The 13,501-nt window shown below is 40.4% G+C and overlaps 1 protein-coding gene across 4 annotated transcripts in view; it reads left to right on the plus strand.

The window, feature by feature from the left end:
* Mid1 (midline 1) overlaps window positions 1-13,501 on the plus strand; it is a 372,860-nt gene that overhangs the window by 241,257 nt on the left and 118,102 nt on the right. Inside the window, exon 1 of one of the 4 annotated variants that reach the window (XM_013067892.3) lies at window positions 5,590-5,740. The exons of the other annotated variants lie outside the window; for them this stretch is intronic. The gene's annotated coding sequence lies outside the window, so the exon portion shown is untranslated. Of the gene's footprint in view, window positions 1-5,589; window positions 5,741-13,501 lie in introns of those variants that run through there. 4 annotated transcript variants of the gene reach the window in all.

Here is a 13,501-nt window from a genome sequence, read left to right on the forward strand (position 1 = left end):
TTCACCTCTGGTCTCCATGACTCAAGGGTTATCCAGTGCCAAGTGAAACTGTCTCTACCATAACTGCTAGGGATCCCAGTGGTGACAGATTTTTCCACTATCACCATTGATCTGAGCCCTAGAAAGAGACAGAAATTGCATCAATTCCTCATGGATCACTCACATTTCTGTACCTTTTGTGAGCCAAGGTCCTGACTGCCTTTGTTCCAGACTATTTTTTCACAGATGCTTATATAGCAGACAGCCTGGGAGGATAGAGAGAGCGTCTTCCCCCAAGGCTGAGGAGGCATGCTTGCAGTTTCAATACAAAAACGCAGATTTCCTAAGCCTAGCTTTGCCTAGCTGTGATGTGAACCCCTTGTGTATGTAACAAACCCTGGAGACTACATGGGACTTGAGAGACAAGGCAAACTCGCAGAATATGAAACAAAAGCTTGTTATATTCTTAGCAAAAATGTCTTATCTGTGATTCAGGAGTCTCATGTCTTATGCCCATATCCATGCAACAGGTGGGTAAACTGAGTAGCTTGCAAGTAGAAGAAATCTGAAACTCTTCTCTGTTTGCAGTAGTTTCACATGCCTCATCTATGCTAGGGTCCTCTATCTCTTGCAAAATGAAAACTTCTGATAGAAGATGCACAAAGGAAAGGGAAACCTTAATTGGAGAGCAGCGAATGAAGCCTTAAGATTGCAGTGGGAGATGCAGTGGTGGTGGACAAAGACATGGAGGAGTGCAGGAAATAGATGCAATAGGTGAAGACAATTACTCCACGGTCATTAATGTTAAGGATAGCAATGCTGGCTCATTTATTATTTATATGTGTTTCTTCACCATAAGACACTCTGGGTGTTACTGAATAAATAAATGGATTCTCACCCTTCCTGCGCACAACAATGTCTTGAAGAGGTTTTGAATAAAAGTACAGGTAATGATTTTCATTAAAGATGAATGGGAAGAGACGGTCCATGATCAGAGGGAAAGGAATCAAGAGTAACAATTTTGTCAGGCATTTTTAAAACTTTGCCTCACTTAATCCTCCAAGGACTCTGAGATTGCTGTCATTGTCCTCACTTTACTGAGAAGAGAACTGAGGATATGATGTGAAGAACATCTGTGAAGGTGAGATATGGAGAGTATCAGGCTCATTCCTGCCTTTGCAAGGAAATGGCAGAGCCAGGATTTGAACTTAGGCTTATCGGGTTTCAAGGTTCATGTTTCTTTACATGACCCCCATTGATGGTGTTGGCCCCAACCAGACAAAGGATACTTGGGCACACTGAGTTTAGGGCTGAGCCCTAGTGTTCTGACAGCATACCTTAAGAGAAAGCTAGAGAAATGCATTAGCAAAGAACTTGCAGAAGTTCACCAGTCATCTGAGAAACACAGATTGGGAAAAAGAATAAGGAGTAGTGGCAGAATCTGGAAAAGAGAAAAAGATGGACATATTCAGTGCAGTTTGAAGTAGATATAGTATTCGCTTTTCAGGATCCCTACAGCATAGAGACTCTAATGATAATAATAATGATGATGATAATAATAGGTTAAGGCCAACAAACTATACATGCTCAAGTGATGTCTTCATAAATAAATCATCATTCTCTTGCATTTGCAGAATTTGCATCAGAAGAATAAGAGAGTACTTTCATGACTTGACAAAACTATTGTGCTGCATTTTTGTTCTCCACTTAGTTGCTGTTATTGTTTCCCAACAGAGTACATGCTGCCAAACTGCATAGTTTTCCTGGGAATTCTTGAAAACTCTAGTTAAAGGTTACATTTAAAGTCCATGTTAAAGTACACTGTGAATGGGGAGAATTTTTATTTTTTTCTTTTTATTTTGGTAAAAAATTCAATTTCCTTAGGACTGCATGCTATTAGTTCAATAATTTGGTAAACCCAAAAGCTTATTTTAGATAGGGCAAAATAGCTAGAAATTTCAGGAAGTGGATCATGGGTTGAAAGGGGATGATTTAATACGATTTGAAAGCAGTTTTAATTTTATAATACATTAAATTATATGCCTTTGAGGTTTTTTGTGTGTGTTTTAATGATAATTTTTATTGCCCCAGATCTGTGCTGCCTGGAAAAACTATGGTTCATCCATTAGCATTGAAATGTGGGAAAAGTATTTGTGCTCAAATCTCTCCCTCTCCCTAGAAGCCTCCCGCTTTTGTTCTGTACAGACATTGGTCCCATGACCTGTTCTTAATATCCTGTTTTCATTCGTCAGAGCTGTTGTCCTTTTCATTGCCATGTTCCCATCGCTCGCCTCCTTTCATGCGGTGCTTTACAATAACAATTCAGAACAAAAGAACTCAGAACTTCTCTTTCGGTCGCTTAAAAAAAAAAAAAGACTTTATCCCCTGGTTGTAGGGCTTCAGCGATCATGGAAAATATTTAAAGCATGTTCTTCCTAATAGTTAACCAAGAGTTGTGAATGAAGGTTAGCTTCCTTTATTTTTCAAGATCACGAACGAAGTAGCTTCAGGGTATTATGAACATGAGGTTTTTTGTGTGTGGCTAACTTTGAAGTTGAGGCGGGGAACGTGATTTTCTTTAAGGAACAGCACTATCCTATTTGAGAGAATTTCCCAGCCCGCTCATACAATAGGAATCTGTTACTCGGTACCATAGTCCTTACCTCCACGAGTCACGAGACAGCACTATTTGTTCTTGTCTTTGAATTTAAGCTTGCCGCTGTTCAGAGACTATAGTGAAATGTCTGCTGGCCCATATCGAGCACTACTTTTTTCTTTAAGCATTGCTTATTGATGTATTTTGCTCCTCATGGATGATTGGGAAGGGGAGAGTAGGTACATTTCTCTGTCTTCTAAAGGAGAGTTGTATAAATGAAGCAGGAAAAAGTTTCTCCAAATGGCAAGTGTTTCTCCAGGGCACAGTCTACTTACCAAAATCCTGCTTGGCTGGTGTGTCTTTCAGAGGACAGATCTTATGTCATTTTGCTCATTTCCAGGTAACCTTTGGCAGATACGAACAGGCAGTTTTTAAAAAAATAAATAAAAATTACCTACAGGTTTCTGGTTTTGTACAGAGATAGGAATGTTTCTGTGATGCAGGAGGAGTGCACAAACTGAAGGGTTTGTGAAGAGGGAATGCTATTAAGTCGCATGTACAGAGAAGGTGCATATCTATATATCTATATATCTATATATATCTTTGTGTGTGCTTATATAGACATACCCATTTATATGTGCCTGCAAATATCATTTGCACTGTAAACACCTATGGGATTTTGTATAAACTTAGAATTCTATGACATATATAGAAATGCCTGTCCAACTATAAAAATACATAGAAAAGCCTTCAGGGAAGGAAGGCGGGGTTACCTGCTTTTCATGTGTAGGTGGTTTCCAAGGAGCTAGCAGCTTCTGTTGCTGCCACCAGCACACCTATGGTTCACTTACCTGGCGGGCCAATTTTGACTTGTGCCAGCAGACTAGGTGTGGCAGGCTGCCACTCTCTCCCTTCTCTTTCCACTCTGCTCTCACTGCCTTCACAACCAAACTCTTACACTGCAGCCAGTACAGCATAGACCTGGAAAACATCGATCATTTTCAATATAGTGTCAAATAGCTCCTGTTTTCCCTCAAAACTGGATGTTTATCTGTTAAACTGTAAAAGACACAAAATGTCTGAGATCTTCTGATGTTTGGAAATTTCATGTAGAAGTTGTCATATTACGCTCTTTTAAGATTGTAAAAGTTTTTTGTTTTTGTTTGCCATATTCTTTTGGGAGGTAGTGAAATGTTTGTTTCCTAATCTTTCAATTTGAAATGTTCAGACTAATTTTTCACTACAGTGCCAAACTCTGAACAAGACTATATAGTAGGAATTTTGTCAATTTTAATGTTGTTTTAACAAAAGCAATTTAAAAAATCTCTTGATGAATAGTTCTTTAAAAATCTAGTTGCTGATATGTGTATCTCTTCCGTGGACACTGAGGACCTTCTTAAGTAAGACATTTATACGTGAAATTGAGTAATCCCTGTACTGTTAAAAGGCAAATAAAGTTACAGTTGGAAAGACATAAGTCAAGGCAACCCATGCTTGCATTTTTAGGTACTAACGTATGAAGCTTGCTTTGATTTACCATGAGGTGTTGCAACGGCATGAAGGCAGATGCTGTAACATGCTCTTGGGCCACCTGAGCAAGCGGCTCTTGCCTTCTGCTTCCTATATCATGAAGCCTCCCTAAACACCTTTGGTGGAGTTCAAATGTCTAGGGTATAAGTTGAACGTGCAGATTTTTTTTACCCTTTCCTAATGATTTACATTAGTTGCAGTTTCTTGTCTTACATAGTGAAAAGCAACATCCTTCAAAGAGCTTCAGTGTACAACAAGTGTTTTGGGTGAGGGGAGAGAGACTACTTCCCTTTCTTCATACAATCAAATTTTAAATAGTTACTTTCCATTCTCAATGCACCCTTTCTTTGCCACTCTGGAGACTGAAATCAAGATTATATATTTATATCTGTGAGTCCTACTTACATTTACAGACTCAACCAAGCTTAGATCAAAAACACGGAAAAGAATTTCATCTGTACTGAACATGCATAGACTTGTTTTCTTGTTATGGCTCCCTAAACAATATAATAGAGCAATGATTTGTGTAGCAATTACATTGTGTTAAGTATTATAAGTAATATTACAGTATGAGAGAGATGTATGTAGGTTCTGTGCAAATACTGTATATAGGACTTCTTAATACTATATACAGGACTAGAATACTATATAAAGGACTTAAGTATCCTCAGATTCTGGTGTCCTTGTGGGGGAGTCTTGGAACAATTCCCAGTAGAACCAAGAGAAGACTAGATACGCATTTGATATATATATATATATATATATATATATATATATATATATATGTATGCATGTATGTAAAACTTGGGTGTTTGTGTGTATAGACATATATACATATTTCATATATACATGCATTTTCAATTATTGACCAGGATGATCCATTCTAATTTAAATTTTTATTTTTGAACAAAAGTGTATTTTATTGTATGTACCTGTACATGAAATTGTTCTTTTTGATCTAGGTTTTATTTTTTTTTTTAAATCTCTTCCAAAAAGTGTACTTTAATTCAGAAAGTAAAGTCACAAAAAGGGAGTATATTGTTTTAAAAATGAACAAACAAGTACCCAGAGCACAACCCGAGAACGTGCTCAGTAGGGTGCCCCAAAGGGCCCAAATGCAAAGGAGACAAGTGCCTGTGCCTGACCCTGGAGGTGGGCAGGGCAAGTCCCGCTGGCAGCGAGGAGAGCTGGCACCTGGCCTGGGGCTGCAGGAGCTGCCGCCACCGGCCCCTGTGAGCACTGAGAGTACAGTTCCCATTGCCAGGTCATCTTTTTTTCTACGTCCAAGGCAGTGGGTGTTGACCTGGCTTGATCTGCCTTTTCGTTTGGTTTCAGTTGAGCCCTGAGTGGGCGAGGGAATAGGGAAGTCGCAGTGGGGGCCTTGGAAAAGGCAGTTGATTCTTCAACTCGGGCAACCCTGGCGGAGTGGATGAGGTGGAGCTGGCCTTCCTGGAATTGTTGGGCCGATTTTCCTGTTGTGTTTCACTGCTGACGCTGTCACAGACACACACAGGATCGCTCCAGCACTGCCTGCCACCCACCATCTGGTCTCGGTGGTCTGTCCGTCACTTTGTGGGTCCCCATCCTCTGCTTACGGCGATGTTTCTTCAACAAGAACTAGTGTGCAGTCCATTGGTGGGTATTCAGGGGGGTCTGTTTGCGAGCTGGAGAGATGCTCAGAGGACTCTTAAGGACCAGTGTACTGGTTTCTGGTTTTGACCTGTTTATTGGTCTTTCAGGAAGGAGTTGTACCTCTGAGACAGCCTGCGGGCTTCCTTCATTACTTGAGACAGGGCAGGACAGGGCAGTTTTTCCTCAGGGAGTCAGGATAGCTCTTTTTCTTTTGCCATTTGTGTCTTTTGCTTGTCTGCTTAGATAAATGAACCTCCAGAATGAGTGTTTAAGCATTCTGTTAAGTAAATTTGGAAGACTAGATTTCAATTAAAATAACCAGTCTGTGTGACCCTGCTCCCATTTCCCCTTAATTTTGGTCATTAAAGACTTCATATCCTCTCAGACATCTGCCATGCTTCCAAGTGATTCTTTTTAGGAATGTTCATTCATTATTAATCAGGTTGCATGGTCAGGCGAGTATGTGATTATTTTAAAGAATGTCCGAGAGATCCAGTTACTAAAAATGAGCATGTTATAGGCAGATGTGGACGTGCAGAAAAAGGTTTGGTGAACAGTTTAACTTGATTTATATAAATTCTACCAGATAGGTGTTTGGTGAGATTAAAAATCTTCCCTGATTCTCATGTCAGGTATCAGGCAAACTGATTTTAATTTCAGCACTCTTTAGAATACAGAAGAAATGACAAGTTATTCAAAATGTTTAATGTTTAATTAATTGTGATAAAACGAGGCTAGCATCAATGTTTATCTGCTTCTTCTTCTGTTTTTTTACTCAGTCTCTCTGATCCCCTACAGGTTAGTTGGCAAAAATTCTTAGTTGTCTGTTACCAGTTAAACAAGTGCATTTGGGTGTGCTGACAGTGGTTAACCGTAGTGATATTTCAGAGTAACATTCATTACCCATAGTGTTACTTGGTCACCCTTTTTTCCAACTTGTTCCTACTCAATGTATTATTTATATTATTGCTTTAAGCTCCACTTTGTGTTTGTACTTCTCTCTGCCATAACTGGGGGTAAGAAACAGCTTGTTTTATGGTATCAATTTCCAGTCTTGTAGAATGTCGTTACATTCATTTGGATCTCTTCCTCTCTTTCTGTTCCTTCACAGCCGTGTTTTATTGTGCCTTTATTGACTCACCTGCTTGTGCCATCTGCTAGGGTACTAAGCAGTAAAGTAGTATTGAGGTAGTGTGTTTGTTTGGTGGTTTTTATAACTCATAGTTAAATACTAAGCTGTATGGTTGAATATGAATATGCTGAGTGCTATATTATGTTATTTAAAATATTCTGTGTGGTGAAATTCTCTTGGATATAGCAGTTGTGAGAGCATGTGCCTCTGAGTTTAAACTCTTGATTTTTCACTGCTGTACCACTGAGTTGTTGTGAGTCCTCTGATAGTCTATATTTCTGCTGATCCAAGACAGAAACAGCATTCCACAATCTTTTAAAAATATTCCGCATATACAGTTCTATAATGGGATAATCTCCTAGCAAGAATCCAAATACCAATAAATCAACTAACTCTTAATTCCCCAGGTCAACCAGGGGCAAGAGATGTGGACAATCAAGTACATTGACTCTCAAATAGTTCAATTATTTGTAGCATTTTAAATGTTATTTGTTGCTTGTGATACTTTTAGAAGTGTCCTTTCCTGAAATAGTTATTGTGCAGCTTGGTGTGACTTTGTGCAGTGTGAAGTGTTTTTTGTCACCTCGGTTATGTTTTGATAAACTTTACAAGCTTAGTTCCCATATTCCAGAGAATATTTGGAAAATAACCAGAGGAAGTGCCTTGGGAATCATACGGGCAGTGACCGAGAGCCATCTGGTATTAACACTTGATCACAGGCCACTCAGTGTTGGTATCCAAGTTCATTCCTTGATCTCATGCCTCATTAATTTTCCTGATTGGTAAGGATTTCAGAGCTGAATGGTGAAGGGCTGGAAGTAAAGTTATTAATGAGAAAAATAATTATGTTTCATAGACTGTGCAGACATGTCACAGAACATGTGCAGGGAAGCACTGAGCGATGGGACTTCCTTATGATCAAAATGCCAGTCTCCATTAAGAGAAACTGGAAAGGAAAAGTTGTGGATGATGTACTGCTGATGAACTATGGGTGACTAATCTCAGTGAATGCATTTGGTCTGAAGATCCCTAACTCTCAGTCTAGTTCTTGAGTATATGGGTGAAACTTCTCTTTTCTTGACATCTGATCTAGAAAGCTTGCCCACTAAATTTGGCCAGGGATTAGACTTGACAATGGATGCCATCTGCACTGGAGTTCTAGATATTTCTTCAAGGTGTAGGTTATCTTGACTGCATCAGAGTGGAGGTCCTAAAAAGGAAAAGTGAAATTCTAAAATGAGCTGCTGACCAGGATGGTAGCAAGGGTTGTGACAGTATAGATTGGGGCTTAAATATTTTGTTTGCATTGACGTCTGAGGTCAATACACAATTTATATCTCTTATTTCAAAGAACAGAGCAAAAATGATGACTCCCACTGACATGAGGCCCTTTAACTTCCCTGTTTTTGGCCTATACCATGAATCCAGCAGAGCCTCCATTCTGAATCCCCCTGCCTCCCTTCCCAAGCCCTGACCCTGCAGCTGAGGAACTCCCTATGCTTCCTTCCTCTTGCACTGGGAATTCTCCCCTTCAGGCTGTTTTCTCCCATATCCCGTGGCTCCTCTGTCTGGGAAAATCCTCCTCCTGAGATCAGTGCTACTTCAGCAGAAATATACCTCAGGATGAAGAGAAGATCCCTGGAGCCCAGAGGGAACAAGGAAGGAGCTTTCTGTCCAGGGAACTGGTCAGTCAGACTCTTAACCAGGCTCCCATCATCCTCCCAGGCCTCACCACTAGCTCTTCATCCATTTGTCTGGTGATTAATGTTCTTTAACCCTATGTGGCGTGAACCTCTGACACCCAGGTTTTTCTATGGAGGTTTCAAAGGTGAAGTGGTCATTTGGCTCAGGCCACACATTCACGTTTGCATAGAATTTTAGACTATGAATGTTATCTCCATAGGGGAGTTATGTGTGTGTGCACTCGTGTGCATGTGCTCCTCCCCGATCACCTGCATGCCTGCATCAGCCTCAGAGCGAATCTGACTGTACTGAAAGAAGGAGATGAGTGACAGAACTTTAAACCTGGTTACCATTATTGACTACTCTATTGTGTACTAGGACTTTTTTTTTCCTTGTAGTACTGGAGATTGGTCCCAGGACCTTCACACTGAGCTACATCCCCAGCCATTTTAATTTTGAGACAAAGTCTCACTAAGTTGCTAAGTTCCCAGGTTGGGCTCATACTTTTGATCCTCCTGCCTCAGCCTCCTAGAGAACTGGGATTACAGGGCTGCATCAGCTGGCCCAACTGGAAATAATATTTGTACATAAATATTTTAGTTATCTTGTGAATACGATAATTCTATCACTTTGTCTTTTATAGCTTAAAGGGTTACTCTGAAAAAACCCTTAAATGTAAACATTTAAGATACATCACACTATTTGGAGTGGTCTTTTTAAACAATTCTTCTTTGTTTAATATGAAGTTGCCAAATACAACAGCGACCAGGACTTTTTGGGCCTCCTAGAGGTTCCATTCTCATCTTTTTAAAAACCCCTAAAAATAGAAACAAACAAACAAAAAAATGAAACAAAAAAAAAAACTCACGTAAGAAAATGATTTGTGCTAGAAAAAAAAAAAGCAAAAGCAATTGGTAAAAACAGCAAATGTCCCATTTACCGGGTCTCTGGCTTAGGAAGTGAATGAGAATAAAGTTGAAGGTATATTGGGCGAAACTCAAGTACAGCTTTGAAAAAGCAGATAAGATGTTAGGCCTCATATTTGGGGCATTGGGGAGTTCTTCTGTGTTTTGAGCCATTGGGAGAAGTGACAAAGTTACAAAGATTAGACTGAAGAAGGAAATATTGGAGGTAATAAATCAAATTAGGAAGGTGTTTGTGTAATGGTCTAAGAATGAAGCAAAGAGAGTCTGGAACAACACAGAGGCAATGTGAACAGAGAGAAGGAAGCCAAGTCAAAGAGTTACGAAGGATTGGCACATATATATTTTTTAATATTTTGGATTTGGGGAGGGAAAGTGCATTAACTTTTTGTTTATGCAGTAACAAGTTATCACAAACTTGTTGGCTTTAAGCACAATGCATAATTATTATTTTATAGTTCTAGAGGTCTAAAGTCAGATACAGATCTCCCAGGGCTAAAAGTCGAGGTATCTGCAGGGCATCTTACCCTACTAAGGTAGAATACGTTTTCTTTTGTCCTAGCTTCAGGAGGATGAGGCTAGGTTTGTTGTCCCTTCCTCCATGTTCAGAGCAACCACAGTAGGTCCATCACATTGCTCTAACTCTTCTGTTTCCCACTTCCACTTTTAAGCAGCCTTGTGGTCCTCCATTGTGCCTTGGATAATCCTTGCCAATCTCTTCATCTCAAAGTCAATGCTCAGAAATCTTACTTGTATCTGCAAAATTCATTTCCTCTTGGCCTTAAACTATCTATAGGTTCTGGAGTGTAGCTTGTGGTTATCTCTGGAGCCTTTATTCTGCCTCCTCCAGAGAAGGAGGAGTAGAATATATGGAGGAATTTCTGACTTCTGCCAGTCAGAGAAGACGGGTAAGGAGTTCTGTGAGACATCCTGAGTCTGGGGCATTTACAATATATGGAGTAGAGAACTCTCAATGCTGAAGTTCCAGAGAGAGAAAGCGCTTTGAGATATAAGCCTAGGGGGCACTCTCAGAGAGGCGGTCCATGAATGAACGAACTGGTTGGCTTTTGTGAAGGAAGTATAGAGGGTTAGAAAACACCTAGACTGGTTGACAGGAAGAAGAAGTCAGCAGCAGATAGAGGAAAACTAGAAGAGTACAGTATCAGTCATGCACAGAATGAGAGAGGGATGGAAAGGAGAATGGGTGAAAATATTCGCGTCATTGTTCATTACCAGAATATGCACTTAGCAACTTTTCATCTATCTGTCTGTCTGACTGCCTTTCTGAACTGGGGATTGAACCCAGGGCCTTCACACTAAGATATATTCCCAACCCCTTTTTTTGGTTTTCATTTTAAAACAGGGTTTCTCTAAGTTGTCCAGGCTGGCCTGGAACTTGTGGACCTCCTGCCTCAGCCCCAAGTAGGTGGACATCACCGTGCTCAGTTTAATTTCCCATTTTAAGAAAATGCTTTCCTAGGGCCGGGGATTTAGCTCAGTGGTTTCGCTGCCTGCTGCACAAGCGCAAGGACCCGAGTTTGATCCCCAGTACCAAAAAAAAAAGAAAATGCTTTCCTCAGAAGCCTTGAATTTGTAAGAAAGTTTCTGAAAGAGATTGCCTCCTTCCATTGTGTCCCAGGCTTCACTGCAACCAGGCTTAGGGACGCGATTAGAGTGAATGTGAGAGGAGCCCTGGGGAACAGCTGCAGATCTCATCCATGGACACGCAGGCAGGCAGAACATAAATAGCATGCTGTACATCCTAGAATTTTGGACAGGAGCCACCTGTCCAACTTTCATTTTGCTCACTTATTAATGCCTTGATGTAGACATAAGAGCTGTGGGCGGGGAGAGGTGTGAGCTGTGAATTGTTGCCATTCCCAGTTGGTTGTGAGGGGTTCCCATGATTACCCATATCCTCCTCTGAATGAAGACCAATCAGCCCATTCATAAGAATGTTGAGCTATAGAATTTCCGGACAACAATATACATGTGTGATTTCCTTCTATTGGACTGAAGGCTAAAGCAGCTTTAAAAAAATCTTTTTGATGGCATGGAAATTAAACTACATGAGTTAAGAAAAGACAGAAGATAACATTTTGCACAAAAATCTGCTCCTGCCCACTACTGCTTGTTTAACTCCTATTCATCTTTTAACACCCACCTCACATGTTACCCGCTTTAGGAAGCATTTCCTGTCCCCCTGTCCTCCAATAGAGAGTTGATTATTCCATGTATATCCTTGGCATGCATCTTTTGTTATGTTGCATGATTTTTTTTTCATATTTTCCCTCTTCTCTTGAACCATGAGTTCACAGAGGCAAGTGCTTTGTATTACCAGTGCTTTCCCTGGGACCAAGCCCATAGAAGGACTTAAATATCTGGTGAAAGAATGAATGGTGTTTTAGTTTCTCTAGAAGTTATTTAAAAGAAAGCTAGAAAAAGCCCATGATATTTTTTTTGGAAGGAGGAATGGCATGAATGAAAATGATACTTAGTTCGTGGCAAAATCTGTATAAAAGTCGAAAAAATGGGATCCTCTATAGATATCAAATCAAAACACCTTCCTTTTTGGCAGCATCAAGGCCAAAGATTTGGAAAATTAACTCAACCTCACTTACCACATCTAGATATTGTGTCATCACTTAATACAATTAACCATTTACAGTGTAGACATTTGCTCATAGCACTATGCCAAGTGCTATGGGATAAAAGAAAGATTCAGATCTGAGCAGCTGCTATTAAATCATTCTTATAAGAATTGCCTCAAGCACTTAACTCACATCATTTCCATTGATGTCAGGGTAAAATCCCATCACACATCATTTCTACTAGCACTGGAAACGTGTATACTCTTGTCTAAGCCTGGCTCCGCCATCTTTGCCATTGTTGCTCACATAGCATTTTATTCATACCTCTCTGAGAATTATTTTCAATATACATCCTGGCTAGCTGGGTATGTCTAACTTCTAAAACAAAGGTCAGCAGCATAAGGTCTGCAGGCCAAATCTGGTTCATTACCTGTTTTTCTAAATGCAACTGTGTTGGAACACAGCCACATTCATTCTCTTTTGTATTGCGTATGATTGCTTTGGCATGACAGTGCTGGAATTGAGTAGTTGCAAGAGAGATCCTATAGCATGCAAAGCCACAAATATTTACTGTCTTATTCTTTATAGAAAAAGCTTGCTGACTTCTGTTCTAATGTATTGAGAGACCCTTAAAGGAAAGAGTTATGTTGTTTTCTCTTTTGGTTTCTGCCCAAACGTCAGTATATTCCAAGGAATCAATGAATGTTTAAGTCTTACTGTGTGGTGAACACTGTTCGAGGTGTTGGTGGTACATTCCTCAAAGAGCAGAGAAAAATCTCTTGTCTCAGAGTCTGTATCCTACTGCTGGGCATAACGGTGAGACAAAGGGCAATGAATAAAGTAATGGAACATATCAGCAATAAATGTTATGGAAAGAAACAAACTGAGATGGGAGGAGAAGGATTGCCGTAATGAGTGGGCAGCCATGGTGGGAGTAGGGAGATTGTTTTTATGCGGTTTCAGAGAAGGTGACACTGGATCAGAGTCATGTGGATTCTGAAGGCCATGAGGGGGCAGGTAGGGAAGGGACATGTTTGGCATGTTTGAGGGCTCATGAGGAGGCCATGTGCCCAGAGCAGAACAAGCAAAGGTTAGCGTGGGAGGAAATGAGCTCACTGTCTGAGTGGGTTTTTCCAGGCTGATTTTATTCTGGTGAATTTCTCTCTGCCTGAGGTGGGAAGCTCCTGGAGGGCAGAGTACAGGATGAGTAGGGTTTGCCATATTTTAACAGGCTTCTGACTGGAAGATACACTACAAGAGGAAGCCCAAAGGTAGGCAGAAGCCAAGAGACAATTTACAAAGTTCTCAGTGATGACCCAAGTATGAGAGGATACCGGCCTGGGGTGTGGTAATAGACCTGGAGTGCCAAGACGCCACATTCTGGTGTCTCAAGCCAGGTCAGTACCTGGCATACAGTGACTGTCTCTTGAATGAG

Source organism: Heterocephalus glaber, unplaced genomic scaffold, assembly GCF_053883595.1.
Source record: "Heterocephalus glaber isolate CG9 unplaced genomic scaffold, H.glaber_assembly_v1.0 deba00001594, whole genome shotgun sequence".
Taxonomy (NCBI): domain Eukaryota; kingdom Metazoa; phylum Chordata; class Mammalia; order Rodentia; family Bathyergidae; genus Heterocephalus; species Heterocephalus glaber.